Consider the following 17,471-nt stretch of genomic DNA (forward strand, 5'->3'; position numbering starts at 1 on the left):
ACCCGCCTCAACACCGTTGGAAGGGAGGAGAACCAATTAAGGCGGGGGGTGGGGTGGAACGAGCAGCTGTCTACCCTTAGCAGGAGGGCTCCTGATTACATACCTCTCCTGCTGCTGCTGCTGCTGGCTGTCCAGCAGCAGACTGAAGGTGGCTGCTGCTGTGCACAGGTATATAAAGGCTCAGAGCCTATTATGACACGCGCAGCCAGCGTTCCATTGCCACATTCCATCTACTGCAGGCAGGATACCTGGCTGGCTGAATGTCGCTGAGAAGCTCACAGAGACCGCCATAAGCAACAGTTTAACAGAATGCCACAGACTAATCAACCAAACTTTTTGGGTTGGGTTCTCTTTTATAGTCTGCAGGCATTAAATGAAAGAAGTCAGTGTTCCAGCAGAAGGAGACAACGTTTCAGAAAAGGCATTGTAGCAAACCAAAAAAGAAATTTTAAGCGCAGCAGAGTAACCAGCGCACATACCTGTTAGCTCAGGTGAGTTTAAAAGGCTGCTGTTGATAACAAGGGCATTTGCTAAATAGATGGTGTGTGTGCAACAATATACTGAAAGGTCAATTATATTGTGCAGCTTATCTCACCACCTGTAGTTATTTAGGTGAAAGCTCCAAAATGCTTGCCTAATATGTCTGTTTATCCAAAAGGAAGTAAAAAGGGAGAGCTAGAAAGATAGCATTGCATCACATTACATGGCAATGCAATGCACAGTTGCTGAAGTTGAACCAAAATGAGCTTGTAATCTGGCTTCTGCAACTTTGAACATGAAAAATCCAATGAGGAGAAGAAAAGCAAAGCCAAAGAGTACATCCCAAAATCCGACAAACAAGCAAAATGAACAAAAAACATTGAATTCAATTCTTTCTGATTTTAGAAACTGCATTAAAGAAGGGGTGCACCGGTCCTGGAGATACTGCAATACCAGGTCAATGCGTGGAGTGGACAGAGCAAGCTCTTTTTCCATCTCCCTGTTCTAAAAATCCATTTAATATATGGTCCCCAGATAGGGGACGTATCAGATATTAAACTGATAAGAGCAGATACTACACTTGATCTTAGCCAAAAGGCCGAGAAGCGATAACCAGAATTGGTTTCAAACTACGGAGCCACCCAAGGATCCTGAAAAGTCCATTTGTGGAGATGAGCTCCTGGACTCCCGTTAAGAAGACATGTTGTCAACCTCTAGATCCCTTACATGCCTGCACTTTTCGGCTTGCTGCTGCTGCAATCCACGCGTTTTAGATCTGCATAACTCCACCTCTTTAAACACAGCACCTTCACCCCCTGCTGTTCCCACCCGCCTCAACACCGTTGGAAGGGAGGAGAACCAATTAAGGCGGGGGGTGGGGTGGAACGAGCAGCTGTCTACCCTTAGCAGGAGGGCTCCTGATTACATACCTCTCCTGCTGCTGCTGCTGCTGGCTGTCCAGCAGCAGACTGAAGGTGGCTGCTGCTGTGCACAGGTATATAAAGGCTCAGAGCCTATTATGACACGCGCAGCCAGCGTTCCATTGCCACATTCCATCTACTGCAGGCAGGATACCTGGCTGGCTGAATGTCGCTGAGAAGCTCACAGAGACCGCCATAAGCAACAGTTTAACAGAATGCCACAGACTAATCAACCAAACTTTTTGGGTTGGGTTCTCTTTTATAGTCTGCAGGCATTAAATGAAAGAAGTCAGTGTTCCAGCAGAAGGAGACAACGTTTCAGAAAAGGCATTGTAGCAAACCAAAAAAGAAATTTTAAGCGCAGCAGAGTAACCAGCGCACATACCTGTTAGCTCAGGTGAGTTTAAAAGGCTGCTGTTGATAACAAGGGCATTTGCTAAATAGATGGTGTGTGTGCAACAATATACTGAAAGGTCAATTATATTGTGCAGCTTATCTCACCACCTGTAGTTATTTAGGTGAAAGCTCCAAAATGCTTGCCTAATATGTCTGTTTATCCAAAAGGAAGTAAAAAGGGAGAGCTAGAAAGATAGCATTGCATCACATTACATGGCAATGCAATGCACAGTTGCTGAAGTTGAACCAAAATGAGCTTGTAATCTGGCTTCTGCAACTTTGAACATGAAAAATCCAATGAGGAGAAGAAAAGCAAAGCCAAAGAGTCCATCCCAAAATCCGACAAACAAGCAAAATGAACAAAAAACATTGAATTCAATTCTTTCTGATTTTAGAAACTGCATTAAAGAAGGGGTGCACCGGTCCTGGAGATACTGCAATACCAGGTCAATGCGTGGAGTGGACAGAGCAAGCTCTTTTTCCATCTCCCTGTTCTAAAAATCCATTTAATATATGGTCCCCAGATAGGGGACGTATCAGATATTAAACTGATAAGAACAGATACTACACTTGATCTTAGCCAAAAGGCCGAGAAGCGATAACCAGAATTGGTTTCAAACTACGGAGCCACCCAAGGATCCTGAAAAGTCCATTTGTGGAGATGAGCTCCTGGACTCCCGTTAAGAAGACATGTTGTCAACCTCTAGATCCCTTACATGCCTGCACTTTTCGGCTTGCTGCTGCTGCAATCCACGCGTTTTAGATCTGCATAACTCCACCTCTTTAAACACAGCACCTTCACCCCCTGCTGTTCCCACCCGCCTCAACACCGTTGGAAGGGAGGAGAACCAATTAAGGCGGGGGGTGGGGTGGAACGAGCAGCTGTCTACCCTTAGCAGGAGGGCTCCTGATTACATACCTCTCCTGCTGCTGCTGCTGCTGGCTGTCCAGCAGCAGACTGAAGGTGGCTGCTGCTGTGCACAGGTATATAAAGGCTCAGAGCCTATTATGACACGCGCAGCCAGCGTTCCATTGCCACATTCCATCTACTGCAGGCAGGATACCTGGCTGGCTGAATGTCGCTGAGAAGCTCACAGAGACCGCCATAAGCAACAGTTTAACAGAATGCCACAGACTAATCAACCAAACTTTTTGGGTTGGGTTCTCTTTTATAGTCTGCAGGCATTAAATGAAAGAAGTCAGTGTTCCAGCAGAAGGAGACAACGTTTCAGAAAAGGCATTGTAGCAAACCAAAAAAGAAATTTTAAGCGCAGCAGAGTAACCAGCGCACATACCTGTTAGCTCAGGTGAGTTTAAAAGGCTGCTGTTGATAACAAGGGCATTTGCTAAATAGATGGTGTGTGTGCAACAATATACTGAAAGGTCAATTATATTGTGCAGCTTATCTCACCACCTGTAGTTATTTAGGTGAAAGCTCCAAAATGCTTGCCTAATATGTCTGTTTATCCAAAAGGAAGTAAAAAGGGAGAGCTAGAAAGATAGCATTGCATCACATTACATGGCAATGCAATGCACAGTTGCTGAAGTTGAACCAAAATGAGCTTGTAATCTGGCTTCTGCAACTTTGAACATGAAAAATCCAATGAGGAGAAGAAAAGCAAAGCCAAAGAGTCCATCCCAAAATCCGACAAACAAGCAAAATGAACAAAAAACATTGAATTCAATTCTTTCTGATTTTAGAAACTGCATTAAAGAAGGGGTGCACCGGTCCTGGAGATACTGCAATACCAGGTCAATGCGTGGAGTGGACAGAGCAAGCTCTTTTTCCATCTCCCTGTTCTAAAAATCCATTTAATATATGGTCCCCAGATAGGGGACGTATCAGATATTAAACTGATAAGAACAGATACTACACTTGATCTTAGCCAAAAGGCCGAGAAGCGATAACCAGAATTGGTTTCAAACTACGGAGCCACCCAAGGATCCTGAAAAGTCCATTTGTGGAGATGAGCTCCTGGACTCCCGTTAAGAAGACATGTTGTCAACCTCTAGATCCCTTACATGCCTGCACTTTTCGGCTTGCTGCTGCTGCAATCCACGCGTTTTAGATCTGCATAACTCCACCTCTTTAAACACAGCACCTTCACCCCCTGCTGTTCCCACCCGCCTCAACACCGTTGGAAGGGAGGAGAACCAATTAAGGTGGGGGGTGGGGTGGAACGAGCAGCTGTCTACCCTTAGCAGGAGGGCTCCTGATTACATACCTCTCCTGCTGCTGCTGCTGCTGGCTGTCCAGCAGCAGACTGAAGGTGGCTGCTGCTGTGCACAGGTATATAAAGGCTCAGAGCCTATTATGACACGCGCAGCCAGCGTTCCATTGCCACATTCCATCTACTGCAGGCAGGATACCTGGCTGGCTGAATGTCGCTGAGAAGCTCACAGAGACCGCCATAAGCAACAGTTTAACAGAATGCCACAGACTAATCAACCAAACTTTTTGGGTTGGGTTCTCTTTTATAGTCTGCAGGCATTAAATGAAAGAAGTCAGTGTTCCAGCAGAAGGAGACAACGTTTCAGAAAAGGCATTGTAGCAAACCAAAAAAGAAATTTTAAGCGCAGCAGAGTAACCAGCGCACATACCTGTTAGCTCAGGTGAGTTTAAAAGGCTGCTGTTGATAACAAGGGCATTTGCTAAATAGATGGTGTGTGTGCAACAATATACTGAAAGGTCAATTATATTGTGCAGCTTATCTCACCACCTGTAGTTATTTAGGTGAAAGCTCCAAAATGCTTGCCTAATATGTCTGTTTATCCAAAAGGAAGTAAAAAGGGAGAGCTAGAAAGATAGCATTGCATCACATTACATGGCAATGCAATGCACAGTTGCTGAAGTTGAACCAAAATGAGCTTGTAATCTGGCTTCTGCAACTTTGAACATGAAAAATCCAATGAGGAGAAGAAAAGCAAAGCCAAAGAGTCCATCCCAAAATCCGACAAACAAGCAAAATGAACAAAAAACATTGAATTCAATTCTTTCTGATTTTAGAAACTGCATTAAAGAAGGGGTGCACCGGTCCTGGAGATACTGCAATACCAGGTCAATGCGTGGAGTGGACAGAGCAAGCTCTTTTTCCATCTCCCTGTTCTAAAAATCCATTTAATATATGGTCCCCAGATAGGGGACGTATCAGATATTAAACTGATAAGAACAGATACTACACTTGATCTTAGCCAAAAGGCCGAGAAGCGATAACCAGAATTGGGTTCAAACTACGGAGCCACCCAAGGATCCTGAAAAGTCCATTTGTGGAGATGAGCTCCTGGACTCCCGTTAAGAAGACATGTTGTCAACCTCTAGATCCCTTACATGCCTGCACTTTTCGGCTTGCTGCTGCTGCAATCCACGCGTTTTAGATCTGCATAACTCCACCTCTTTAAACACAGCACCTTCACCCCCTGCTGTTCCCACCCGCCTCAACACCGTTGGAAGGGAGGAGAACCAATTAAGGCGGGGGGTGGGGTGGAACGAGCAGCTGTCTACCCTTAGCAGGAGGGCTCCTGATTACATACCTCTCCTGCTGCTGCTGCTGCTGGCTGTCCAGCAGCAGACTGAAGGTGGCTGCTGCTGTGCACAGGTATATAAAGGCTCAGAGCCTATTATGACACGCGCAGCCAGCGTTCCATTGCCACATTCCATCTACTGCAGGCAGGATACCTGGCTGGCTGAATGTCGCTGAGAAGCTCACAGAGACCGCCATAAGCAACAGTTTAACAGAATGCCACAGACTAATCAACCAAACTTTTTGGGTTGGGTTCTCTTTTATAGTCTGCAGGCATTAAATGAAAGAAGTCAGTGTTCCAGCAGAAGGAGACAACGTTTCAGAAAAGGCATTGTAGCAAACCAAAAAAGAAATTTTAAGCGCAGCAGAGTAACCAGCGCACATACCTGTTAGCTCAGGTGAGTTTAAAAGGCTGCTGTTGATAACAAGGGCATTTGCTAAATAGATGGTGTGTGTGCAACAATATACTGAAAGGTCAATTATATTGTGCAGCTTATCTCACCACCTGTAGTTATTTAGGTGAAAGCTCCAAAATGCTTGCCTAATATGTCTGTTTATCCAAAAGGAAGTAAAAAGGGAGAGCTAGAAAGATAGCATTGCATCACATTACATGGCAATGCAATGCACAGTTGCTGAAGTTGAACCAAAATGAGCTTGTAATCTGGCTTCTGCAACTTTGAACATGAAAAATCCAATGAGGAGAAGAAAAGCAAAGCCAAAGAGTCCATCCCAAAATCCGACAAACAAGCAAAATGAACAAAAAACATTGAATTCAATTCTTTCTGATTTTAGAAACTGCATTAAAGAAGGGGTGCACCGGTCCTGGAGATACTGCAATACCAGGTCAATGCGTGGAGTGGACAGAGCAAGCTCTTTTTCCATCTCCCTGTTCTAAAAATCCATTTAATATATGGTCCCCAGATAGGGGACGTATCAGATATTAAACTGATAAGAACAGATACTACACTTGATCTTAGCCAAAAGGCCGAGAAGCGATAACCAGAATTGGTTTCAAACTACGGAGCCACCCAAGGATCCTGAAAAGTCCATTTGTGGAGATGAGCTCCTGGACTCCCGTTAAGAAGACATGTTGTCAACCTCTAGATCCCTTACATGCCTGCACTTTTCGGCTTGCTGCTGCTGCAATCCACGCGTTTTAGATCTGCATAACTCCACCTCTTTAAACACAGCACCTTCACCCCCTGCTGTTCCCACCCGCCTCAACACCGTTGGAAGGGAGGAGAACCAATTAAGGCGGGGGGTGGGGTGGAACGAGCAGCTGTCTACCCTTAGCAGGAGGGCTCCTGATTACATACCTCTCCTGCTGCTGCTGCTGCTGGCTGTCCAGCAGCAGACTGAAGGTGGCTGCTGCTGTGCACAGGTATATAAAGGCTCAGAGCCTATTATGACACGCGCAGCCAGCGTTCCATTGCCACATTCCATCTACTGCAGGCAGGATACCTGGCTGGCTGAATGTCGCTGAGAAGCTCACAGAGACCGCCATAAGCAACAGTTTAACAGAATGCCACAGACTAATCAACCAAACTTTTTGGGTTGGGTTCTCTTTTATAGTCTGCAGGCATTAAATGAAAGAAGTCAGTGTTCCAGCAGAAGGAGACAACGTTTCAGAAAAGGCATTGTAGCAAACCAAAAAAGAAATTTTAAGCGCAGCAGAGTAACCAGCGCACATACCTGTTAGCTCAGGTGAGTTTAAAAGGCTGCTGTTGATAACAAGGGCATTTGCTAAATAGATGGTGTGTGTGCAACAATATACTGAAAGGTCAATTATATTGTGCAGCTTATCTCACCACCTGTAGTTATTTAGGTGAAAGCTCCAAAATGCTTGCCTAATATGTCTGTTTATCCAAAAGGAAGTAAAAAGGGAGAGCTAGAAAGATAGCATTGCATCACATTACATGGCAATGCAATGCACAGTTGCTGAAGTTGAACCAAAATGAGCTTGTAATCTGGCTTCTGCAACTTTGAACATGAAAAATCCAATGAGGAGAAGAAAAGCAAAGCCAAAGAGTCCATCCCAAAATCCGACAAACAAGCAAAATGAACAAAAAACATTGAATTCAATTCTTTCTGATTTTAGAAACTGCATTAAAGAAGGGGTGCACCGGTCCTGGAGATACTGCAATACCAGGTCAATGCGTGGAGTGGACAGAGCAAGCTCTTTTTCCATCTCCCTGTTCTAAAAATCCATTTAATATATGGTCCCCAGATAGGGGACGTATCAGATATTAAACTGATAAGAACAGATACTACACTTGATCTTAGCCAAAAGGCCGAGAAGCGATAACCAGAATTGGTTTCAAACTACGGAGCCACCCAAGGATCCTGAAAAGTCCATTTGTGGAGATGAGCTCCTGGACTCCCGTTAAGAAGACATGTTGTCAACCTCTAGATCCCTTACATGCCTGCACTTTTCGGCTTGCTGCTGCTGCAATCCACGCGTTTTAGATCTGCATAACTCCACCTCTTTAAACACAGCACCTTCACCCCCTGCTGTTCCCACCCGCCTCAACACCGTTGGAAGGGAGGAGAACCAATTAAGGCGGGGGGTGGGGTGGAACGAGCAGCTGTCTACCCTTAGCAGGAGGGCTCCTGATTACATACCTCTCCTGCTGCTGCTGCTGCTGGCTGTCCAGCAGCAGACTGAAGGTGGCTGCTGCTGTGCACAGGTATATAAAGGCTCAGAGCCTATTATGACACGCGCAGCCAGCGTTCCATTGCCACATTCCATCTACTGCAGGCAGGATACCTGGCTGGCTGAATGTCGCTGAGAAGCTCACAGAGACCGCCATAAGCAACAGTTTAACAGAATGCCACAGACTAATCAACCAAACTTTTTGGGTTGGGTTCTCTTTTATAGTCTGCAGGCATTAAATGAAAGAAGTCAGTGTTCCAGCAGAAGGAGACAACGTTTCAGAAAAGGCATTGTAGCAAACCAAAAAAGAAATTTTAAGCGCAGCAGAGTAACCAGCGCACATACCTGTTAGCTCAGGTGAGTTTAAAAGGCTGCTGTTGATAACAAGGGCATTTGCTAAATAGATGGTGTGTGTGCAACAATATACTGAAAGGTCAATTATATTGTGCAGCTTATCTCACCACCTGTAGTTATTTAGGTGAAAGCTCCAAAATGCTTGCCTAATATGTCTGTTTATCCAAAAGGAAGTAAAAAGGGAGAGCTAGAAAGATAGCATTGCATCACATTACATGGCAATGCAATGCACAGTTGCTGAAGTTGAACCAAAATGAGCTTGTAATCTGGCTTCTGCAACTTTGAACATGAAAAATCCAATGAGGAGAAGAAAAGCAAAGCCAAAGAGTCCATCCCAAAATCCGACAAACAAGCAAAATGAACAAAAAACATTGAATTCAATTCTTTCTGATTTTAGAAACTGCATTAAAGAAGGGGTGCACCGGTCCTGGAGATACTGCAATACCAGGTCAATGCGTGGAGTGGACAGAGCAAGCTCTTTTTCCATCTCCCTGTTCTAAAAATCCATTTAATATATGGTCCCCAGATAGGGGACGTATCAGATATTAAACTGATAAGAACAGATACTACACTTGATCTTAGCCAAAAGGCCGAGAAGCGATAACCAGAATTGGTTTCAAACTACGGAGCCACCCAAGGATCCTGAAAAGTCCATTTGTGGAGATGAGCTCCTGGACTCCCGTTAAGAAGACATGTTGTCAACCTCTAGATCCCTTACATGCCTGCACTTTTCGGCTTGCTGCTGCTGCAATCCACGCGTTTTAGATCTGCATAACTCCACCTCTTTAAACACAGCACCTTCACCCCCTGCTGTTCCCACCCGCCTCAACACCGTTGGAAGGGAGGAGAACCAATTAAGGCGGGGGGTGGGGTGGAACGAGCAGCTGTCTACCCTTAGCAGGAGGGCTCCTGATTACATACCTCTCCTGCTGCTGCTGCTGCTGGCTGTCCAGCAGCAGACTGAAGGTGGCTGCTGCTGTGCACAGGTATATAAAGGCTCAGAGCCTATTATGACACGCGCAGCCAGCGTTCCATTGCCACATTCCATCTACTGCAGGCAGGATACCTGGCTGGCTGAATGTCGCTGAGAAGCTCACAGAGACCGCCATAAGCAACAGTTTAACAGAATGCCACAGACTAATCAACCAAACTTTTTGGGTTGGGTTCTCTTTTATAGTCTGCAGGCATTAAATGAAAGAAGTCAGTGTTCCAGCAGAAGGAGACAACGTTTCAGAAAAGGCATTGTAGCAAACCAAAAAAGAAATTTTAAGCGCAGCAGAGTAACCAGCGCACATACCTGTTAGCTCAGGTGAGTTTAAAAGGCTGCTGTTGATAACAAGGGCATTTGCTAAATAGATGGTGTGTGTGCAACAATATACTGAAAGGTCAATTATATTGTGCAGCTTATCTCACCACCTGTAGTTATTTAGGTGAAAGCTCCAAAATGCTTGCCTAATATGTCTGTTTATCCAAAAGGAAGTAAAAAGGGAGAGCTAGAAAGATAGCATTGCATCACATTACATGGCAATGCAATGCACAGTTGCTGAAGTTGAACCAAAATGAGCTTGTAATCTGGCTTCTGCAACTTTGAACATGAAAAATCCAATGAGGAGAAGAAAAGCAAAGCCAAAGAGTCCATCCCAAAATCCGACAAACAAGCAAAATGAACAAAAAACATTGAATTCAATTCTTTCTGATTTTAGAAACTGCATTAAAGAAGGGGTGCACCGGTCCTGGAGATACTGCAATACCAGGTCAATGCGTGGAGTGGACAGAGCAAGCTCTTTTTCCATCTCCCTGTTCTAAAAATCCATTTAATATATGGTCCCCAGATAGGGGACGTATCAGATATTAAACTGATAAGAACAGATACTACACTTGATCTTAGCCAAAAGGCCGAGAAGCGATAACCAGAATTGGTTTCAAACTACGGAGCCACCCAAGGATCCTGAAAAGTCCATTTGTGGAGATGAGCTCCTGGACTCCCGTTAAGAAGACATGTTGTCAACCTCTAGATCCCTTACATGCCTGCACTTTTCGGCTTGCTGTTGCTGCAATCCACGCGTTTTAGATCTGCATAACTCCACCTCTTTAAACACAGCACCTTCACCCCCTGCTGTTCCCACCCGCCTCAACACCGTTGGAAGGGAGGAGAACCAATTAAGGCGGGGGGTGGGGTGGAACGAGAAGCTGTCTACCCTTAGCAGGAGGGCTCCTGATTACATACCTCTCCTGCTGCTGCTGCTGCTGGCTGTCCAGCAGCAGACTGAAGGTGGCTGCTGCTGTGCACAGGTATATAAAGGCTCAGAGCCTATTATGACACGCGCAGCCAGCGTTCCATTGCCACATTCCATCTACTGCAGGCAGGATACCTGGCTGGCTGAATGTCGCTGAGAAGCTCACAGAGACCGCCATAAGCAACAGTTTAACAGAATGCCACAGACTAATCAACCAAACTTTTTGGGTTGGGTTCTCTTTTATAGTCTGCAGGCATTAAATGAAAGAAGTCAGTGTTCCAGCAGAAGGAGACAACGTTTCAGAAAAGGCATTGTAGCAAACCAAAAAAGAAATTTTAAGCGCAGCAGAGTAACCAGCGCACATACCTGTTAGCTCAGGTGAGTTTAAAAGGCTGCTGTTGATAACAAGGGCATTTGCTAAATAGATGGTGTGTGTGCAACAATATACTGAAAGGTCAATTATATTGTGCAGCTTATCACACCACCTGTAGTTATTTAGGTGAAAGCTCCAAAATGCTTGCCTAATATGTCTGTTTATCCAAAAGGAAGTAAAAAGGGAGAGCTAGAAAGATAGCATTGCATCACATTACATGGCAATGCAATGCACAGTTGCTGAAGTTGAACCAAAATGAGCTTGTAATCTGGCTTCTGCAACTTTGAACATGAAAAATCCAATGAGGAGAAGAAAAGCAAAGCCAAAGAGTCCATCCCAAAATCCGACAAACAAGCAAAATGAACAAAAAACATTGAATTCAATTCTTTCTGATTTTAGAAACTGCATTAAAGAAGGGGTGCACCGGTCCTGGAGATACTGCAATACCAGGTCAATGCGTGGAGTGGACAGAGCAAGCTCTTTTTCCATCTCCCTGTTCTAAAAATCCATTTAATATATGGTCCCCAGATAGGGGACGTATCAGATATTAAACTGATAAGAACAGATACTACACTTGATCTTAGCCAAAAGGCCGAGAAGCGATAACCAGAATTGGTTTCAAACTACGGAGCCACCCAAGGATCCTGAAAAGTCCATTTGTGGAGATGAGCTCCTGGACTCCCGTTAAGAAGACATGTTGTCAACCTCTAGATCCCTTACATGCCTGCACTTTTCGGCTTGCTGCTGCTGCAATCCACGCGTTTTAGATCTGCATAACTCCACCTCTTTAAACACAGCACCTTCACCCCCTGCTGTTCCCACCTGCCTCAACACCGTTGGAAGGGAGGAGAACCAATTAAGGCGGGGGGTGGGGTGGAACGAGCAGCTGTCTACCCTTAGCAGGAGGGCTCCTGATTACATACCTCTCCTGCTGCTGCTGCTGCTGGCTGTCCAGCAGCAGACTGAAGGTGGCTGCTGCTGTGCACAGGTATATAAAGGCTCAGAGCCTATTATGACACGCGCAGCCAGCGTTCAATTGCCACATTCCATCTACTGCAGGCAGGATACCTGGCTGGCTGAATGTCGCTGAGAAGCTCACAGAGACCGCCATAAGCAACAGTTTAACAGAATGCCACAGACTAATCAACCAAACTTTTTGGGTTGGGTTCTCTTTTATAGTCTGCAGGCATTAAATGAAAGAAGTCAGTGTTCCAGCAGAAGGAGACAACGTTTCAGAAAAGGCATTGTAGCAAACCAAAAAAGAAATTTTAAGCGCAGCAGAGTAACCAGCGCACATACCTGTTAGCTCAGGTGAGTTTAAAAGGCTGCTGTTGATAACAAGGGCATTTGCTAAATAGATGGTGTGTGTGCAACAATATACTGAAAGGTCAATTATATTGTGCAGCTTATCTCACCACCTGTAGTTATTTAGGTGAAAGTTCCAAAATGCTTGCCTAATATGTCTGTTTATCCAAAAGGAAGTAAAAAGGGAGAGCTAGAAAGATAGCGTTGCATCACATTTCATGGCAATGCAATGCACAGTTGCTGAAGTTGAACCAAAATGAGCTTGTAATCTGGCTTCTGCAACTTTGAACATGAAAAATCCAATGAGGAGAAGAAAAGCAAAGCCAAAGAGTCCATCCCAAAATCCGACAAACAAGCAAAATGAACAAAAAACATTGAATTCAATTCTTTCTGATTTTAGAAACTGCATTAAAGAAGGGGTGCACCGGTCCTGGAGATACTGCAATACCAGGTCAATGCGTGGAGTGGACAGAGCAAGCTCTTTTTCCATCTCCCTGTTCTAAAAATCCATTTAATATATGGTCCCCAGATAGGGGACGTATCAGATATTAAACTGATAAGAACAGATACTACACTTGATCTTAGCCAAAAGGCCGAGAAGCGATAACCAGAATTGGTTTCAAACTACGGAGCCACCCAAGGATCCTGAAAAGTCCATTTGTGGAGATGAGCTCCTGGACTCCCGTTAAGAAGACATGTTGTCAACCTCTAGATCCCTTACATGCCTGCACTTTTCGGCTTGCTGCTGCTGCAATCCACGCGTTTTAGATCTGCATAACTCCACCTCTTTAAACACAGCACCTTCACCCCCTGCTGTTCCCACCCGCCTCAACACCGTTGGAAGGGAGGAGAACCAATTAAGGCGGGGGGTGGGGTGGAACGAGCAGCTGTCTACCCTTAGCAGGAGGGCTCCTGATTACATACCTCTCCTGCTGCTGCTGCTGCTGGCTGTCCAGCAGCAGACTGAAGGTGGCTGCTGCTGTGCACAGGTATATAAAGGCTCAGAGCCTATTATGACACGCGCAGCCAGCGTTCCATTGCCACATTCCATCTACTGCAGGCAGGATACCTGGCTGGCTGAATGTCGCTGAGAAGCTCACAGAGACCGCCATAAGCAACAGTTTAACAGAATGCCACAGACTAATCAACCAAACTTTTTGGGTTGGGTTCTCTTTTATAGTCTGCAGGCATTAAATGAAAGAAGTCAGTGTTCCAGCAGAAGGAGACAACGTTTCAGAAAAGGCATTGTAGCAAACCAAAAAAGAAATTTTAAGCGCAGCAGAGTAACCAGCGCACATACCTGTTAGCTCAGGTGAGTTTAAAAGGCTGCTGTTGATAACAAGGGCATTTGCTAAATAGATGGTGTGTGTGCAACAATATACTGAAAGGTCAATTATATTGTGCAGCTTATCTCACCACCTGTAGTTATTTAGGTGAAAGCTCCAAAATGCTTGCCTAATATGTCTGTTTATCCAAAAGGAAGTAAAAAGGGAGAGCTAGAAAGATAGCATTGCATCACATTACATGGCAATGCAATGCACAGTTGCTGAAGTTGAACCAAAATGAGCTTGTAATCTGGCTTCTGCAACTTTGAACATGAAAAATCCAATGAGGAGAAGAAAAGCAAAGCCAAAGAGTCCATCCCAAAATCCGACAAACAAGCAAAATGAACAAAAAACATTGAATTCAATTCTTTCTGATTTTAGAAACTGCATTAAAGAAGGGGTGCACCGGTCCTGGAGATACTGCAATACCAGGTCAATGCGTGGAGTGGACAGAGCAAGCTCTTTTTCCATCTCCCTGTTCTAAAAATCCATTTAATATATGGTCCCCAGATAGGGGACGTATCAGATATTAAACTGATAAGAACAGATACTACACTTGATCTTAGCCAAAAGGCCGAGAAGCGATAACCAGAATTGGTTTCAAACTACGGAGCCACCCAAGGATCCTGAAAAGTCCATTTGTGGAGATGAGCTCCTGGACTCCCGTTAAGAAGACATGTTGTCAACCTCTAGATCCCTTACATGCCTGCACTTTTCGGCTTGCTGCTGCTGCAATCCACGCGTTTTAGATCTGCATAACTCCACCTCTTTAAACACAGCACCTTCACCCCCTGCTGTTCCCACCCGCCTCAACACCGTTGGAAGGGAGGAGAACCAATTAAGGCGGGGGGTGGGGTGGAACGAGCAGCTGTCTACCCTTAGCAGGAGGGCTCCTGATTACATACCTCTCCTGCTGCTGCTGCTGCTGGCTGTCCAGCAGCAGACTGAAGGTGGCTGCTGCTGTGCACAGGTATATAAAGGCTCAGAGCCTATTATGACACGCGCAGCCAGCGTTCCATTGCCACATTCCATCTACTGCAGGCAGGATACCTGGCTGGCTGAATGTCGCTGAGAAGCTCACAGAGACCGCCATAAGCAACAGTTTAACAGAATGCCACAGACTAATCAACCAAACTTTTTGGGTTGGGTTCTCTTTTATAGTCTGCAGGCATTAAATGAAAGAAGTCAGTGTTCCAGCAGAAGGAGACAACGTTTCAGAAAAGGCATTGTAGCAAACCAAAAAAGAAATTTTAAGCGCAGCAGAGTAACCAGCGCACATACCTGTTAGCTCAGGTGAGTTTAAAAGGCTGCTGTTGATAACAAGGGCATTTGCTAAATAGATGGTGTGTGTGCAACAATATACTGAAAGGTCAATTATATTGTGCAGCTTATCTCACCACCTGTAGTTATTTAGGTGAAAGCTCCAAAATGCTTGCCTAATATGTCTGTTTATCCAAAAGGAAGTAAAAAGGGAGAGCTAGAAAGATAGCATTGCATCACATTACATGGCAATGCAATGCACAGTTGCTGAAGTTGAACCAAAATGAGCTTGTAATCTGGCTTCTGCAACTTTGAACATGAAAAATCCAATGAGGAGAAGAAAAGCAAAGCCAAAGAGTCCATCCCAAAATCCGACAAACAAGCAAAATGAACAAAAAACATTGAATTCAATCCTTTCTGATTTTAGAAACTGCATTAAAGAAGGGGTGCACCGGTCCTGGAGATACTGCAATACCAGGTCAATGCGTGGAGTGGACAGAGCAAGCTCTTTTTCCATCTCCCTGTTCTAAAAATCCATTTAATATATGGTCCCCAGATAGGGGACGTATCAGATATTAAACTGATAAGAACAGATACTACACTTGATCTTAGCCAAAAGGCCGAGAAGCGATAACCAGAATTGGTTTCAAACTACGGAGCCACCCAAGGATCCTGAAAAGTCCATTTGTGGAGATGAGCTCCTGGACTCCCGTTAAGAAGACATGTTGTCAACCTCTAGATCCCTTACATGCCTGCACTTTTCGGCTTGCTGCTGCTGCAATCCACGCGTTTTAGATCTGCATAACTCCACCTCTTTAAACACAGCACCTTCACCCCCTGCTGTTCCCACCCGCCTCAACACCGTTGGAAGGGAGGAGAACCAATTAAGGCGGGGGTGGGGTGGAACGAGCAGCTGTCTACCCTTAGCAGGAGGGCTCCTGATTACATACCTCTCCTGCTGCTGCTGCTGCTGGCTGTCCAGCAGCAGACTGAAGGTGGCTGCTGCTGTGCACAGGTATATAAAGGCTCAGAGCCTATTATGACATGCGCAGCCAGCGTTCCATTGCCACATTCCATCTACTGCAGGCAGGATACCTGGCTGGCTGAATGTCGCTGAGAAGCTCACAGAGACCGCCATAAGCAACAGTTTAACAGAATGCCACAGACTAATCAACCAAACTTTTTGGGTTGGGTTCTCTTTTATAGTCTGCAGGCATTAAATGAAAGAAGTCAGTGTTCCAGCAGAAGGAGACAACGTTTCAGAAAAGGCATTGTAGCAAACCAAAAAAGAAATTTTAAGCGCAGCAGAGTAACCAGCGCACATACCTGTTAGCTCAGGTGAGTTTAAAAGGCTGCTGTTGATAACAAGGGCATTTGCTAAATAGATGGTGTGTGTGCAACAATATACTGAAAGGTCAATTATATTGTGCAGCTTATCTCACCACCTGTAGTTATTTAGGTGAAAGCTCCAAAATGCTTGCCTAATATGTCTGTTTATCCAAAAGGAAGTAAAAAGGGAGAGCTAGAAAGATAGCATTGCATCACATTACATGGCAATGCAATGCACAGTTGCTGAAGTTGAACCAAAATGAGCTTGTAATCTGGCTTCTGCAACTTTGAACATGAAAAATCCAATGAGGAGAAGAAAAGCAAAGCCAAAGAGTCCATCCCAAAATCCGACAAACAAGCAAAATGAACAAAAAACATTGAATTCAATTCTTTCTGATTTTAGAAACTGCATTAAAGAAGGGGTGCACCGGTCCTGGAGATACTGCAATACCAGGTCAATGCGTGGAGTGGACAGAGCAAGCTCTTTTTCCATCTCCCTGTTCTAAAAATCCATTTAATATATGGTCCCCAGATAGGGGACGTATCAGATATTAAACTGATAAGAACAGATTTTTTTGATTGAATATATCTTTTATTAGCACAAAAAATAAGTTAACAGACAGTGTACAGTGCCGCAGCCCAGTACACACAGAATTCTACATCATATTTACATAGCATGAGGATACGACGCACTAACTAGACACATCGCACCCCTATGCTACACAAAACACTCAATCTGAAAGAAAAAGCATGTCAATCAATACAGTACGACGAACCGTGATAAGGGATAGGGATTGGGAAAAAGGGGATGGGGAGGGGAAAATCACAGGCCCGAAGCTTTATTGAAAGACAAGACACATAAGGGGAGAGGGGGAGGAGGGGTTTAGTCCTCATCCTCGTCCTCCGGACCGTCCATGATGGAATAGTCTCTGAGCAGGCTGTGGATCAGCCTGCGGCAGTCCTGGATGGACATCCTCTCCCTCCTCAAGATGAGCCGGTTCCTGGCGACCCAAACGGCATCCTTGAAGCAGTTCATAAGGCGCCAAGCCTCCTGGATGGCTCCGACGGTATGAACCCCAGGGAATAGTCCATAAAGCACAGAATGGTGCGATAGGCTCGCCCTGGGGACAGAGTTCCTCAGGTCGTCCTCAAGTGCAGTCAATAGGCGCTGTGCAAATCCGCAGTCCCAAAAAGTGTGCAAAGATGTTTCCTCCACGAAGGGGCACCTTGGGCAGTACCGGGTCTTGCACAGGTTCCGGGCATGCATGAATGACCGGACGGGCAGTCCGCCCTGAATCGCCATCCACGACAAGTCCTT

At 45.1% G+C, this 17,471-nt stretch overlaps 13 non-coding genes across 13 annotated transcripts; all 13 read right to left on the bottom strand.

The window, feature by feature from the left end:
* Window positions 1-899: 899 nt before the first annotated feature.
* LOC141179566 (U2 spliceosomal RNA) lies at window positions 900-1,090 on the bottom strand. Its single transcript, XR_012255569.1, has one exon. It is a non-coding gene; the product is annotated as a U2 spliceosomal RNA (small nuclear RNA).
* A 1,115-nt stretch (window positions 1,091-2,205) lies between these two features.
* Window positions 2,206-2,396, bottom strand: LOC141178989 (U2 spliceosomal RNA). Its single transcript, XR_012255045.1, has one exon. It is a non-coding gene; the product is annotated as a U2 spliceosomal RNA (small nuclear RNA).
* A 1,115-nt stretch (window positions 2,397-3,511) lies between these two features.
* On the bottom strand, window positions 3,512-3,702 carry LOC141178990 (U2 spliceosomal RNA). Its single transcript, XR_012255046.1, has one exon. It is a non-coding gene; the product is annotated as a U2 spliceosomal RNA (small nuclear RNA).
* A 1,115-nt stretch (window positions 3,703-4,817) lies between these two features.
* LOC141178991 (U2 spliceosomal RNA) lies at window positions 4,818-5,008 on the bottom strand. Its single transcript, XR_012255047.1, has one exon. It is a non-coding gene; the product is annotated as a U2 spliceosomal RNA (small nuclear RNA).
* Window positions 5,009-6,123: 1,115 nt separating this feature from the next.
* On the bottom strand, window positions 6,124-6,314 carry LOC141178993 (U2 spliceosomal RNA). Its single transcript, XR_012255049.1, has one exon. It is a non-coding gene; the product is annotated as a U2 spliceosomal RNA (small nuclear RNA).
* Window positions 6,315-7,429: 1,115 nt separating this feature from the next.
* Window positions 7,430-7,620, bottom strand: LOC141178995 (U2 spliceosomal RNA). Its single transcript, XR_012255050.1, has one exon. It is a non-coding gene; the product is annotated as a U2 spliceosomal RNA (small nuclear RNA).
* A 1,115-nt stretch (window positions 7,621-8,735) lies between these two features.
* LOC141178996 (U2 spliceosomal RNA) lies at window positions 8,736-8,926 on the bottom strand. Its single transcript, XR_012255051.1, has one exon. It is a non-coding gene; the product is annotated as a U2 spliceosomal RNA (small nuclear RNA).
* A 1,115-nt stretch (window positions 8,927-10,041) lies between these two features.
* On the bottom strand, window positions 10,042-10,232 carry LOC141178997 (U2 spliceosomal RNA). The gene has a single exon (XR_012255052.1). It is a non-coding gene; the product is annotated as a U2 spliceosomal RNA (small nuclear RNA).
* Window positions 10,233-11,347: 1,115 nt separating this feature from the next.
* On the bottom strand, window positions 11,348-11,538 carry LOC141178998 (U2 spliceosomal RNA). The gene has a single exon (XR_012255053.1). It is a non-coding gene; the product is annotated as a U2 spliceosomal RNA (small nuclear RNA).
* A 1,115-nt stretch (window positions 11,539-12,653) lies between these two features.
* On the bottom strand, window positions 12,654-12,844 carry LOC141178999 (U2 spliceosomal RNA). Its single transcript, XR_012255054.1, has one exon. It is a non-coding gene; the product is annotated as a U2 spliceosomal RNA (small nuclear RNA).
* Window positions 12,845-13,959: 1,115 nt separating this feature from the next.
* Window positions 13,960-14,150, bottom strand: LOC141179000 (U2 spliceosomal RNA). Its single transcript, XR_012255055.1, has one exon. It is a non-coding gene; the product is annotated as a U2 spliceosomal RNA (small nuclear RNA).
* Window positions 14,151-15,265: 1,115 nt separating this feature from the next.
* On the bottom strand, window positions 15,266-15,456 carry LOC141179001 (U2 spliceosomal RNA). Its single transcript, XR_012255056.1, has one exon. It is a non-coding gene; the product is annotated as a U2 spliceosomal RNA (small nuclear RNA).
* Window positions 15,457-16,570: 1,114 nt separating this feature from the next.
* Window positions 16,571-16,764, bottom strand: LOC141179719 (U2 spliceosomal RNA). The gene has a single exon (XR_012255706.1). It is a non-coding gene; the product is annotated as a U2 spliceosomal RNA (small nuclear RNA).
* Window positions 16,765-17,471: the final 707 nt, after the last annotated feature.

Source organism: Phyllobates terribilis, unplaced genomic scaffold (genome assembly GCF_046119375.1).
Source record: "Phyllobates terribilis strain yellow unplaced genomic scaffold, ASM4611937v1 Scaffold_30__1_contigs__length_15301838, whole genome shotgun sequence".
Lineage (NCBI taxonomy): Eukaryota > Metazoa > Chordata > Amphibia > Anura > Dendrobatidae > Phyllobates > Phyllobates terribilis.